Here is a 13,852-nt window from a genome sequence, read left to right as displayed (position 1 = left end):
CAACTAACTGATGGTCCGCTCAAACCAGCGACCTGGCCTTTCTGTTACCGGCCCAACGCTCTTAACCGCTAGGCTCCCTGCCGCCCCTCCACATTACACAGTAGTGTCATGCAGTAGATTGTAACCTGTTGTGCTTTGTTCAGTGGAGGCGTGCAGGAGGAGAGCAGCACAAGTGTCACCCAGGGGCCCTGCCCAGCCAGATGGGGGGTGTAGAGGGGTGGGGGCCATAAAGAAGATGCTTAATTAAAATGCAAATGAGCCTGGTGGCCTCTGAAGCCTGACTCTCTCTCTCTCCCTCTCCGACCTCACCCTCTCCATCTCCGACCTCACCCTCTCTCTCCCTCTCCCTCTCCGACCTCACCCTCTCTCTCCCTCTCCCTCTCCGACCTCACCCTCTCTCTCCCTCTCCCTATCCATCTCCGAACTCCCTCTCTCTCTCTCTCTCTCTCTCTCTCTCCCTCTCCCTCTCCCTCTCCCTCTCCGACCTCTCCCTCTCTCTCTCTCTCTCTCTCTCTCTCTCCCTCTCTCTCTCCCTCTCTCTCTCTCTCTCCCTCTCCCTCTCCGACCTCACCCTCTCTCTCTCTCCCTCTCTCCCTCTCTCTCTCTCCCTCTCCCTCTCCGACCTCACCCTCTCTCTCTCTCTCTCTCTCTCTCTCCCTCTCCCTCTCCCTCTCTGACCTCACCCTCTCTCTCCCTCTCCCTCTCCGACCTCACCCTCTCTCTCTCCCTCTCTCTCTCTCTCTCTCCCTCTCTCTCCCTCTCCCTCTCCGACCTCACCCTCTCTCTCTCTCAGCCAGTGAGGAAGTTATTTATCACAGACCATCATGGCTGCCTTCATTATCTATCTAATGAATAATTAGAGCTGCCATTGGGAATTAGTAAATTAGCAGCGTCTCATCTCCTTGGCAGGGATATCACACTGCATGTCAATCAGGCTGAAGGCTGCACAGAGCAGGTGTCCTGCCGTGCCTCTGTGGTGCCTGTGTGATGTGTGGCTTCCTGGATCTGAGCCATTGTGTGACATACATTTTAAGAGGGTTCCACATCATAGAATTTGGAGTACTAGAATGGACATTACAGGGGGATGAAGGTCAGCCATGTTGGTCAGGGAGCTGTCATCAGATATTGTGTCAAATAATGAATTTGAAGAATTGATCTGCACTGCATGTTTGTTAGCTAGCTAGCCAGACAGTTTTAGAGGAATGATTCCACACATTTTTCTAGTGAACTGCCAATATGCCAACATTCCAGTCAAACGCAGTCAATCCACAGCCACACTGTACGTAGGCTGAAATATATAATAATAATTTAATAGGATCTCTATGGTCTACACATACTGAATGGTACAGTAACGCCCCTGCATTTTGCCGGGGGAGACCCTGTTAGCTGTGTGTGAGCATGGATGACTCACACACACACAGAAGCATATTCTCTTCCTCACCGTTGTTATGTCAGTGGTAATGACTGAGCGTTCAGGAGAGGCACCCTCGGGGGGGGGGGCAGGTTAACATTTATTGTAATGACTCATGTACTGGAGGTAGCTCTGCAGAGTGGTCACTAGCTGGCACACCCACAAAGTCATCAAGTCATTAAACCTCACCCTAATGCCTAACCCTAAATTAAAAAGAATACGTTTTTGTTTTCATGAATTTGTAAGATATAACCAGTGTTGCAGCTGGCCTATCTAGTGGAAACTGCACAGTTCTGCATCCTGGGCAAGACCTATAACAATACATGTCAGAGGGGGAGGGCTACGATTGGCTGGGACTGGCTGTGACATCATGCTTCGCAGGGCCTGCTGCCACGGTGATGTGAGGCTTGGGGATCGCTGGTGCCTTGCCAGTTGGGAGAGGGGTTGAGGGGGCGATGAAGGGTGGGGGGGGGGGTTGCTTGTGTACCTCTACCCTTCCGGTCTCGCACTATAAAACCATTCATTGTAGGGAGTGCAGTAAATCTGTAAAATAGTGATGTGTTTTACCTCTTCAGAAATGCAATCTATATGTCCTCACACGGTCTATAGTAGGTGCTTTGATCAGTTTTGTCCTCTTTATATTATGTTTGAACACAGTATGCTTTACGTAGAACACCCACCTCACGTGCTGTAGACTTTCTGTCCCTGTTCTCAAATGTACCCCCTATAGTCCTTCACGAGTTCAGACAAGGGTGTCATATAGAACACTGCTCTGACGTCGGCCCTCTCCTGATGCTGTTTTATTTCATACCCAGAGCTGTCACTATACAGCTGTGTGGAAAAACAACATCACTGCCCCCTTCTGGTTCATGGTGGCACAACAGGCCACACAGTATCTCAACCAGTGCAGATGAGGACGTTGAGGATATTGATGTGTAGATTTGTTCTGCTGGTGCTTCTGTAGAACCGCCAGCTGCTGAAGGACAGCTTCATGGTGGAGCTGGTGGAGGGAGCCACACAGTATCTCAACCAGTGCAGATGAGGACGTTGAGGATATTGATTGATTAGCTGATGTATAGATTTGTTGGTGGTGTGATTCTGTAGAACCGCCAGCTGCTGAAGGACAGCTTCATGGTGGAGCTGGTGGAGGGAGCCACACAGTATCTCAACCAGTGCAGGACGTTGAGGATATTGATGTATAGATTTGTTCTGCTGGTGTGATTCTGTAGAACCGCCAGCTGCTGAAGGACAGCTTCATGGTGGAGCTGGTGGAGGGAGCCACACAGTATCTCAACCAGTGCAGGACGTTGAGGATATTGATTTGTTCTGGTGGTGTGATTCTGTAGAACCGCCAGCTGCTGAAGGACAGCTTCATGGTGGAGCTGGTGGAGGGAGCCACACAGTATCTCAACCAGTGCAGATGAGGACGTTGAGGATATTGATGTGTAGATTTGTTCTGCTGGTGATTCTGTAGAACCGCCAGCTGCTGAAGGACAGCTTCATGGTGGAGCTGGTGGAGGGAGCCACACAGTATCTCAACCAGTGCAGATGAGGACGTTGAGGATATTGATGTGTAGATTTGTTCTGCTGGTGATTCTGTAGAACCGCCAGCTGCTGAAGGACAGCTTCATGGTGGAGCTGGTGGAGGGAGCCACACAGTATCTCAACCAGTGCAGATGAGGACGTTGAGGATATTGATGTGTAGATTTGTTCTGCTGGTGATTCTGTAGAACCGCCAGCTGCTGAAGGACAGCTTCATGGTGGAGCTGGTGGAGGGAGCCACACAGTATCTCAACCAGTGCAGATGAGGACGTTGAGGATATTGATGTATAGATTTGTTCTGCTGGTGTGATTCTGTAGAACCGCCAGCTGCTGAAGGACAGCTTCATGGTGGAGCTGGTGGAGGGAGCCACACAGTATCTCAACCAGTGCAGATGAGGACGTTGAGGATATTGATGTATAGATTTGTTCTGCTGGTGTGCTTCTGTAGAACCGCCAGCTGCTGAAGGACAGCTTCATGGTGGAGCTGGTGGAGGGAGCCACACAGTATCTCAACCAGTGCAGATGAGGACGTTGAGGATATTGATGTATAGATTTGTTCTGCTGGTGTGCTTCTGTAGAACCGCCAGCTGCTGAAGGACAGCTTCATGGTGGAGCTGGTGGAGGGAGCCACACAGTATCTCAACCAGTGCAGATGAGGACGTTGAGGATATTGATGTATAGATTTGTTCTGCTGGTGTGATTCTGTAGAACCGCCAGCTGCTGAAGGACAGCTTCATGGTGGAGCTGGTGGAGGGAGCCACACAGTATCTCAACCAGTGCAGATGAGGACGTTGAGGATATTGATTTGTTGGTGGTGTGATTCTGTAGAACCGCCAGCTGCTGAAGGACAGCTTCATGGTGGAGCTGGTGGAGGGAGCCAGGAAACTGCGGCATGTTTTCTTCTTCACCGACCTGCTGCTCTGCGCCAAGCTCAAGAAACAGATCGGAGGGTAAAATAGACATCTTTCTGTCTATATTTCACTCTTTTTTCCACTTGTTCTTCTAACATATTCCAGGACATCTATCACAGGACACCTAGTTAAATAAAGGTTAAATACAACATAAAAAAAATGTAAATGCTAGGATTTCATATCTCCATTTCTCCCTGTCTTACTCTGTCTCTCTCTACCCCCCTCTCTCACTCCTCTCTCCCCCCTCTCTTTTTCTCTCTCCCTCTCTTTCTCTGTCTCTCTCTACCCCCCTCTCTCACTCCTCTCCCCCCTCTCTTTTTCTCTCTCCCTCTCTTTCTCTTTCTCTGTCTCTCTCTACCCCCTCTCTCACTCCTCTCTCCCCCTCTCTTTTTCTCTCTCCCTCTCTTTCTCTGTCTCTCTCTACCCCCCTCTCTCACTCCTCTCCCCCCTCTCTTTTTCTCTCTCCCTCTCTCTCTCTTGCTCTGTCTCTCTCTACCCCCTCTCTCACTCCTCTCTCCCCCTCTCTTTTTCTCTCTCCCTCTCTTTCTCTGTCTCTCTCTACCCCCTCTCTCCTCCTCTCCCCCTCTCTTTTTCTCTCCCTCTCTTTCTCTTTCTCTGTCTCTCTCTACCCCCTCTCTCTCACTCCTCTCTCCCCCTCTCTTTTTCTCTCTCCCTCTCTTTCTCTTTCTCTGTCTCTCTCCACCCCCTCTCTCACTCCTCTCTCCCCCCTCTCTTTTTCTCTCTCCCTCTCTTTCTCTGTCTCTCTCTACCCCCTCTCTCACTCCTCTCCCCCTCTCTTTTTCTCTCTCCCTCTCTTTCTCTTTCTCTGTCTCTCTCTACCCCCTCTCTCACTCCTCTCTCCCCCTCTCTTTTTCTCTCTCCCTCTCTTTCTCTGTCTCTCTCTACCCCCCTCTCTCACTCCTCTCCCCCCTCTCGTTTTCTCTCTCCCTCTCTTTCTCTCTCTGTCTCTCTCTACCCCCCTCTCTCACTCCTCTCTCCCCCCTCTCTTTTTCTCTCTCCCTCTCTTTCTCTGTCTCTCTCTACCCCCCTCTCTCACTCCTCTCCCCCCTCTCTTTTTCTCTCTCCCTCTCTTTCTCTTTCTCTGTCTCTCTCTACCCCCCTCTCTCACTCCTCTCTCCCCCCTCTCTTTTTCTCTCTCTCTCTTGCTCTGTCTCTCTCTATCCCCCTCTCTCACTCCTCTCTCCCCCCTCTCTTTTTCTCTCTCTCTCTCTCTTGCTCTGTCTCTCTCTACCCCCCTCTCTCACTCCTCTCCCCCTCTCTTTTTCTCTCTCCCTCTCTTTCTCTTTCTCTGTCTCTCTCTACCCCCCTCTCTCACTCCTCTCTCCCCCCTCTCTTTTTCTCTCTCCCTCTCTTTCTCTTTCTCTGTCTCTCTCCACCCCCTCTCTCACTCCTCTCTCCCCCTCTCTTTTTCTCTCTCCCTCTCTTTCTCTGTCTCTCTCTCTACCCCTCTCTCACTCCTCTCCCCCTCTCTTTTTCTCTCTCCCTCTCTTTCTCTTTCTCTGTCTCTCTCTACCCCCTCTCTCACTCCTCTCTCCCCCTCTCTTTTCTCTCTCCCTCTCTTTCTCTGTCTCTCTCTACCCCCTCTCTCACTCCTCTCCCCCTCTCTTTTTCTCTCTCCCTCTCTTTCTCTTTCTCTGTCTCTCTCTACCCCCTCTCTCACTCCTCTCCCCCTTTTTTCTCTCTCCCTCTCTTTCTCTGTCTCTCTCTACCCCCTCTCTCACTCCTCTCCCCCTCTCTTTTTCTCTCTCCCTCTCTTTCTCTTTCTCTGTCTCTCTCTACCCCCTCTCTCACTCCTCTCTCCCCCTCTCTTTTTCTCTCTCTCTCTCTTGCTCTGTCTCTCTCTATCCCCCTCTCTCACTCCTCTCTCCCCCTCTCTTTTTCTCTCTCTCTCTCTCTTGCTCTGTCTCTCTCTACCCCCTCTCTCACTCCTCTCCCCCCTCTCTTTTTCTCTCTCCCTCTCTTTCTCTTTCTCTGTCTCTCTCTACCCCCCTCTCTCACTCCTCTCCCCCTCTCTTTTTCTCTCTCCTCTCTTTTCTCTTTCTCTGTCTCTCTCTACCCCCTCTCTCACTCCTCTCTCCCCCTCTCTTTTTCTCTCTCCCTCTCTTTCTCTGTCTCTCTCTACCCCCTCTCTCACTCCTCTCCCCCTCTCTTTTTCTCTCTCTCTCTCTTGCTCTGTCTATCTCTACCCCCTCTCTCACTCCTCTCCCCCTCTCTTTTTCTCTCTCCCTCTCTTTCTCTGTCTCTCTCTACCCCCTCTCTCACTCCTCTCTCCCCCTCTCTTTTTGTCTCTCTCTCTCTCTTGCTCTGTCTCTCTCTACCCCCTCTCTCACTCCTCTCCCCCTCTCTTTTTCTCTCTCCCTCTCTTTCTCTTTCTCTGTCTCTCTCTACCCTCCTCTCTCCCCCTTTCTTTTTCTCTCTCTTTCTCTTTCTCTGTCTCTCTCTACCCCCCTCTCTCACTCCTCTCCCCCTCTCTTTTTCTCTCTCCCTCTCTTTCTCTGTCTCTCTCTACCCCCCTCTCTCACTCCTCTCTCCCCCTCTCTTTTTCTCTCTCTTTCTCTTGCTCTGTCTCTCTCTACCCCCCTGTCTCACTCCTCTCTCCCCCTCTCTTTTTCTCTCTCTTTCTCTACCTTCTTTGTCCCTTCCTCTCGGCAGGAAGAGTCAGCAGTATGATTCCAAGTGGTACATCCCTCTGCCGGACCTGACCTTCCAGAACGCAGATGAGTCAGAACCTCTGCACATCCCCCAGGTGCCTGACGAGGAGCTGGACGCCATGAAGGTCAAGATCTCTCACATCAAGAGTGAGATCCAGAGAGAGAAGGTATTTCACATACAGTGTTAATGCACACACACACACACACACACACACACACACTAATCAGTAAAAATTTAGTCGACAGGTCTTTTGCAAATGTGTTGTCTTTGTCTGTGACCTCCAGAGAGCCAACAAAGGGTCAAAGGTGATGGAACGGTTGAGGAAGAAGCTGTCGGAGCAGGAGTCTCTTCTCCTGCTCACCTCCCCCGGTATGGCCCTCCGAGTACACAACAGGAACGGCAAGGTGAGCCCCCTGTCTTCCTCGTGATCATCGTCAACACCAAAGGATCATCACCATCAGCCCTCTTCGGCGTCCATCCTCGTCAACCACACCGTCATCTCTGATAGGCTGTATGTATCGTATCTGTGTTTCAGGGTTACACGTTCCTGGTGTCATCCGACTACGAGCGGGCCGAGTGGAAGGAGACGATCCGGGAACAGCAGAAGAAATGTAGGTGTCCCTCAGCATTCGACTGTTACTGATCTTGCTCTTCACTCTCTAAGCAATAGGTGTTTTGAGTACGATGAGATGAAGAAGATAGACAACAATGTGACCTGTATTCCAGTTGACTTTCTTGATGCATTGAAACCACTCATATTTGCTCACATGCAGCGTTACCTCCCATACTGTACTGTGTGGGTGACTGACCCCTGACCCTTGAGCCTGTGGTTGTATGGCCCCTCTCGCAGGCTTCAAGAGCTTCTCCCTGACCTCCATGGAGCTACAGATGTTGACCAACTCCTGTGTGAAGCTGCAGACTGTCCACCACATCCCGCTCACCATCAACAAAGAAGGTCAAGGTACCAGATGTTCCTCAATGTTCTGCTCTGAGGTTTTCTGTCAGATGCGTGAACTGTAACATTCTCCACATAGGAACAAAACAGACGTTATAACAGCTTGGTTGGTCTGTTTTTAGTTTAGTTTTCTAGAGTAAAGAGAACAGAGTTATATGACGTTCGTTATGGTTTCATTCCCCATTCCAATGTGAACCTTCATCTCTCTGCCTTGTGTTTTTCCAGAAGATGAGTCGCCTGGCCTCCATGGATTCCTGAATGTAATCGTCCACTCTGCCTCGGGCCTCAAACAGAGCCTGAGTGAGTGTCCCTCCTCCTCGGAAGGGCCTTCATACCGGACATAGTGTACAGGAGTAATACCAAAGGCCTTTGCGTTCCAAATGGCACCCTATTCCCTTCATAGGGCACTACTTTTGACCAGGTCTCTATAGGGAATAGGGTGCCATTTGGGACGACACCCCTTACTCTAAGCTTACTGGAGCTACCGCTGTTCTGTAGCACGTAAACATTAAACACACCGGTCCTGGTAAACGTCATAGAATTTGATCGAGGTTACTGATGGCACAGAAGTTTAAAACATATGTTCAACATATATCTAATGTGTTAGTGCGTTGTTCACAGCGACATCAGCAGGCGTAACTATGATGACAGTTCATTTACAGAGCTCACATTGAGAAAAGTCCCTGACCAAAATGGCAGATTTTGCTAGGATGCCAATGTGTTCTATTTAACTCTGTGGGGTATCGTCATAGAGACCACTCCTTGTGCTAGTCTTTTTGGGCGAATCTAACTGTGAATCTGTGTCTCCTCGTCTCCTCTCAGATCTGTACTGCACGTTAGAGGTGGACTCCTTTGGCTACTTTGCGAACAAAGCCAAGACGCGGGTGTATCGGTACACCACAGAGCCCAAATGGAACGAGGTAGGAACTTCTACTGTTATTACCTGCCATGTGCAGAGTACAGCATCGGCATTTATTTTTTACTACCAAGGCCACGACATCTGGTGTTGTGGCGTCAGTGTCTCAATGAGAGAAGGCCTGTATGGCCTCTTCAGTAAGGAGAAGGAGGTAACAGCAGAGAGCCCAACTGGAGCAGATGTTTCGCATCCAGGCACACACACACACACACACACAGTCAGATCTGAACACCGCGAACACAAAGTGCTGGTGCGTCATGAGCTATGTGAACGCGCACGACAGCTTTGAGACACAATCAGCGAATTTGTTCATCTGCAGCAGTTCTGCTCCAGGAACTGCCTCTGCTGCTTAACCCATTTGCTCAGTAAAGTGGAAATAGTGTCAGCTAATGAGGAGCTTCTGATGATGACTCGTGTCTGTGGAAGTGTTCACGGAATGCGCTGCGACCTGAACCATGTGGAAACCATATGCATGGTGTTCTTTCACGTGATTAACGGGAATCTCCATCAGCGGTCCATTCTGCTGTTCACAATGCGCTTACATCTACAGCACTTAACGGCTAACATATACAGACCAACACTATAGAGTATCTCTTGGAAGAGACTTTGGAAGAGACTTTCATGCCAAATACTTAACTACCAATGTAAAAAAAAAAAATGCATCTCTGCTTCTGCCTGCCCCCTTATTAGAGTCCCACATTAGGTGGGTCTCATCTTCACCTGTCCTGAAACCCCTAATTCTTTACATTGGTCCTTTGAGAAAGGACCGTAAAGCCTCTTCAGACTATGTGGTTTTGGTGTGCAGATAGGCCCCATAAATATATGTGATTTCTGTGGCGTTTTCTCTCGCTCTCTTTCTCTCTCGCTCGCTCGTTTTTAACCCTCTCTCTCTCGATCTCTTGCTACTCTTTCTTTTTCTCTCTCTTGCTACTCTTTATCACGTTTCAGGTAAGACCCAAATGCAGACTGTATCAAAGTAACAATGTTTTTTACAGCAACAGGGGCAGGAAAATGACAGGTCAAGGCAGGCAGGGGTCGATAATCCAGAGTAGTGGGGCAAAGGTACAGGACGGCAGGCAGACTCAGGGTCAGGGCAGGCAGAAAAGGTCAAAACCGGGAAAAGCAGGAACAATCAAGAGACAGGAACAGAGGGAAAAACGCTGGTAGGTTGTGACGAAACAAAACAAATTGGCAACAGACAAACAGAGGACACAGGTATAAATACACAGGGGATAATGGGGAAGATGGGCGACACATGGAGGGGGCTGGAGACAGTCACAAAGACAGGTGAAACAGATCAGGTGGTGACACTTTCTCTCTCTCCCATCTCTCTCTCTTCCCTCTCTTTCTCTCTCTCTCCCATCTCTCTCTCTCTTCCCTCTCTTTCTCTCTCTCTCTGTACTCCAGGAGTTTGAGATAGACCTGGAGGGCTCTCAGACCCTGAGGCTGTTGTGTTATGAGAAGAGCTACAACAAGACCAAGCAGATCAAAGAGGACGGAGACAGCACCGACCGCATCATCGGCAAAGGACAGATCCCGGTACGTCTCTGAGTCAAAGTAACGCTGTAGCGTCACCATGGCGACATAGCCAGATAACGTTATGGTTGTGCCAGTGTGGTGTGATTGCTGTCCTAGATGCGGACTGGACACTGCTGAGTGCTGTGCTGATTCGCTTAATGAATTAGCTTATTATGTGAGTAGTAGGATAGACTGTCTACAGTGACTAGATGTGTTTTAGATTAATTTAAAATAGACTTATCTTAGAGGGTAAAATGTCAGTAACCCATCCGGACCCTGTTTGAATCAGGGTCCATAATTCATGTGTTCAACCTGACCTGGTAACCCTGTCACTCCCACTGAGGCTCTCTCACTATCAATAGTAAATGTATGTGTACACACAGGTTTGTTTTGCTTGTGGGTTTTGAGGGATGGAGTACTGTATAGGGGGCCCACTGGTATGGGCTTTGTGTACATAGCCCGTTCTGTTTCAAGGAAAGGCAGGTAGCCTTGGTTAGTGTTTCAGAGCCATGGGGCCTCTGCTTTGATCTGGTCTACTCCTAGGGTGATTTACTGTTCCCTGTTCCCCTCCCCCACTTGGCCAGCTGTGTGTGTGTGTGCGTGTGTGTGTGTGTGTGTGTGTGTGTGTGTGTGTGTGTGTGTGTGTGTGTGTGTGTGTGTGTGTGCGTGTGTGTGTGTGCGTGAGAGAAAACCTTTCGGTATTCAGTGGTGTCCAATAACAAACATACGTTTACCGGACCTGGGGCTTGTAGGGGGAAGTTGACACGAAACACTGATCTTGGGTCAGTTTAGCATTTGCCCCACTAATGGTTAGGTAGCTGAGCCTAGATCTGTACCTATGGGGAATCCATATCCCAGAGGGAGTTATGAGGCCTGAACCGAGGTAGTTCCTCTCTGGTTTGTCGCTTGCTCGTTAAACAAGCAAAGCTAAAAAAAAATGTGGGAATACGGCTCCCTCTAGTGGTTGCCGTGGTAACCGGGATGAGTATCGCCATGCCAACTACGATGGTGGTCCAACACAGAATCGTCCCATACCCCAGTCGGTACCACCCACACCACACGTGTTTGCTTGTGTGGCTCCGGGCTCTCTCCTCCTCGGATCTATGTGCCGTGTTCCTCAGTAGTCTTACATCTGGTTGACACAGAAACACACACAGCGGGACGCCGTGTTGCCCAAGCTGAGCGGATTAGTATGAAAGTCCCAACAGATGATTCATGTATTCATTTAACCTTTATTTCGACATGGAGCCCTGGATGCACATCAATACACACTATTCAGATCAACTTTTCATCCAAACACGCGAACGCGAAGTGGGCATGTTGGTGCACTGGGCTCATCCAATGGAGGGGGGGGGGGGTGTCAAGGGAGAACAGAGGGGAGGAGACAGAGAGGCGCAGAGGGAGGGGCTTGTCATCCTGAAATGCAAATCCACACCTGTGTGTATGAGAACATACTTTAAGCTGGCGATCCTGACACACACACACACACATTCCTCAGAGCGAGCGATTCAGGTGTGTGTTGGGCGAAACAGAGCTTTCCCTGGACCACTGGAGGTCATTGTGGAGGTCATTGTGGATGGGGCTGAGTTAGGCTACACACTGGGACTGGACGCAGAGAGACTGGGACACACACCATGCTGAGGCTGCAGCTCTACTGGCGGAGGAGCAGCAGAGGAAACAAGGAGAAGAGGAGGAGGGAAGAAGAAGAAGAAGGGCAGTATGGGTCTGACAGGAGCATCTACCACCAACTCCCTGAATCTACAGAACTTGCACACTAGACTTTGTCAGTCTCTCGACACAGAAAGCCATGACAGGTGAAGTAGCTGAGGACAGAGGAGATGGGACGTAAGGCCTGCACTCTGTTGGCCAGACACTGCAGCAGGGTCAGTGTGGAGGGCAGTAGGGAGAGGGGAAAGGAGGTCCCCGGCCTGGGGCGAAGGGAGAAGTATACGCAGTGCACTGCTGAGAGGCACAGTAACCCCCCCCTCACTGTACAATGACTAATATCCAATGGTTTGACAGAAACCAATCATGTACGGGGAGGGGAACGGGCAACTGTGTGTGTTTGCTTTTGTGGTCCACATTCAGCCCATGTTAGCCGTACTTCAGGTTTCCCAGTGACATGCTGATGACCTCTGGCTCGACCCCGTACAGGCGAGGATTCCTTGTCCTTTGACGTTTTGGATGTGATCACGCGTGTTTTCCTCTGTTGAACTGATACGGACCGAAAGAGGGACCTTCTCTGTACCCTACCGGTGTACTATTACTGTACTGGCCCAGGAGATTGAAATGATTCAATTAAGTGCTGGGAACATGATCCAGCGCTGCATGTGATCAGATGGAGCTTAGCCAAGATGGGGTTGAGGGAAAAAGGTACACGATGAACTGTGGGTGGGTGTGGTGTGGTATGGTGTGCCCGGCTGAACTCAGTCCAGATGGCTGGGTCTGTTTCTCTGTTTGTCCAGAGTGGACAGGAGGACAGTCAGCTGACTAATGCAGGAGATGCTAGGGGCCAGATTTGCTGACCAACTGAAACCTGAGGTTGCACTTGATAACACGTTATAACGCCACTGTGTGAAGAAAGTTATAAACAATTGGTGTATTCAGTCCTCGGGAAGACGTCAGCTGAAAGGTCTTGTTTGTGTGTATTGGTGTCTGTGTGTATTGGTGTCTGTGTGTAGTGGTGTCTGTGTGTAGTGGTGTTTATGAGTCTTGGTGTCTGTGTGTATTGGTGTCTGTGTATAGTGGTATTTATGAGTCTTGGTGTCTGTGTGTATTGGTGTCTGTGTGTATTGGTGTCTGTGTGTATTGGTGTTTATGAGTCTTGGTGTCTGTGTGTATTGGTGTCTGTGTATAGTGGTGTTTATGAGTCTTGGTGTCTGTGTGTATTGGTGTCTGTGTGTATTGGTGTTTATGAGTCTTGGTGTCTGTGTGTAGTGGTGTCTGTGTGTAGTGGTATTTATGAGTCTTTGTCTGTGTGTAGTGGTGTTTATGAGTCTTGGTGTCTGTGTGTATTGGTGTATTGGTGTTTATGAGTCTTGGTGTCTGTGTAGTGGTGTCTGTGTGTATTGGTGTCTCTGTGTATTGGTATTTATGAGTCTTGGTGTCTGTGTGTAGTGGTGTCTGTGTGTAGTGGTGTCTGTGTGTATTGGTGTTTATGAGTCTTGGTGTCTGTGTGTATTGGTGTCTGTGTGTAGTGGTGTTTATGAGTCTTGGTGTCTGTGTGTAGTGGTGTCTGTGTGTATTGGCATTTATGAGTCTTGGTGTCTGTGTGTATTGGTGTCTGTGTGTATTGGTGTCTGTGTGTATTGGTGTCTGTGTGTATTGGTGTCTGTGTGTATTGGTGTTTATGAGTCTTGGTGTCTGTGTGTATTGGTGTCTGTGTGTAGTGGTATTTATGAGTCTTGGTGTCTGTGTGTATTGGTGTCTGTGTGTAGTGGTGTTTATGATTATTGGTGTCTGTGTGTATTGGTGTCTGTGTGTATTGGTGTCTGTGTGTATTGGTGTTTATGAGTCTTGGTGTCTGTGTGTATTGGTGTCTGTGTATAGTGGTGTTTATGAGTCTTGGTGTCTGTGTGTAGTGGTGTTTATGAGTCTTGGTGTCTGTGTGTATTGGTGTCTGTGTGTATTGGTGTTTATGAGTCTTGGTGTCTGTGTGTATTGGTGTCTGTGTATAGTGGTGTTTATGAGTCTTGGTGTCTGTGTGTATTGGTGTCTGTGTGTATTGGTGTTTATGAGTCTTGGTGTCTGTGTGTAGTGGTGTCTGTGTGTAGTGGTATTTATGAGTCTTGGTGTCTGTGTGTAGTGGTGTTTATGAGTCTTGGTGTCTGTGTAGTGGTGTCTGTGTGTATTGGTGTCTCTGTGTATTGGTATTTATGAGTCTTGGTGTCTGTGTGTAGTGGTGTCTGTGTGTATTGGTGTTTATG

The 13,852-nt window shown here is 49.3% G+C and overlaps 1 pseudogene; it reads left to right on the top strand.

The window, feature by feature from the left end:
- LOC135544684 (breakpoint cluster region protein-like) overlaps positions 1 to 13,852 on the top strand; it is a 160,762-nt pseudogene that overhangs the window by 131,820 nt on the left and 15,090 nt on the right.

The sequence above is a fragment of the Oncorhynchus masou genome, chromosome 8 (genome assembly GCF_036934945.1).
Source record: "Oncorhynchus masou masou isolate Uvic2021 chromosome 8, UVic_Omas_1.1, whole genome shotgun sequence".
Classification (NCBI taxonomy): domain Eukaryota; kingdom Metazoa; phylum Chordata; class Actinopteri; order Salmoniformes; family Salmonidae; genus Oncorhynchus; species Oncorhynchus masou.
The sequence above is the reverse complement of the archived record's forward strand: the minus strand, read 5'-3'. Positions and strand labels throughout refer to the sequence as shown.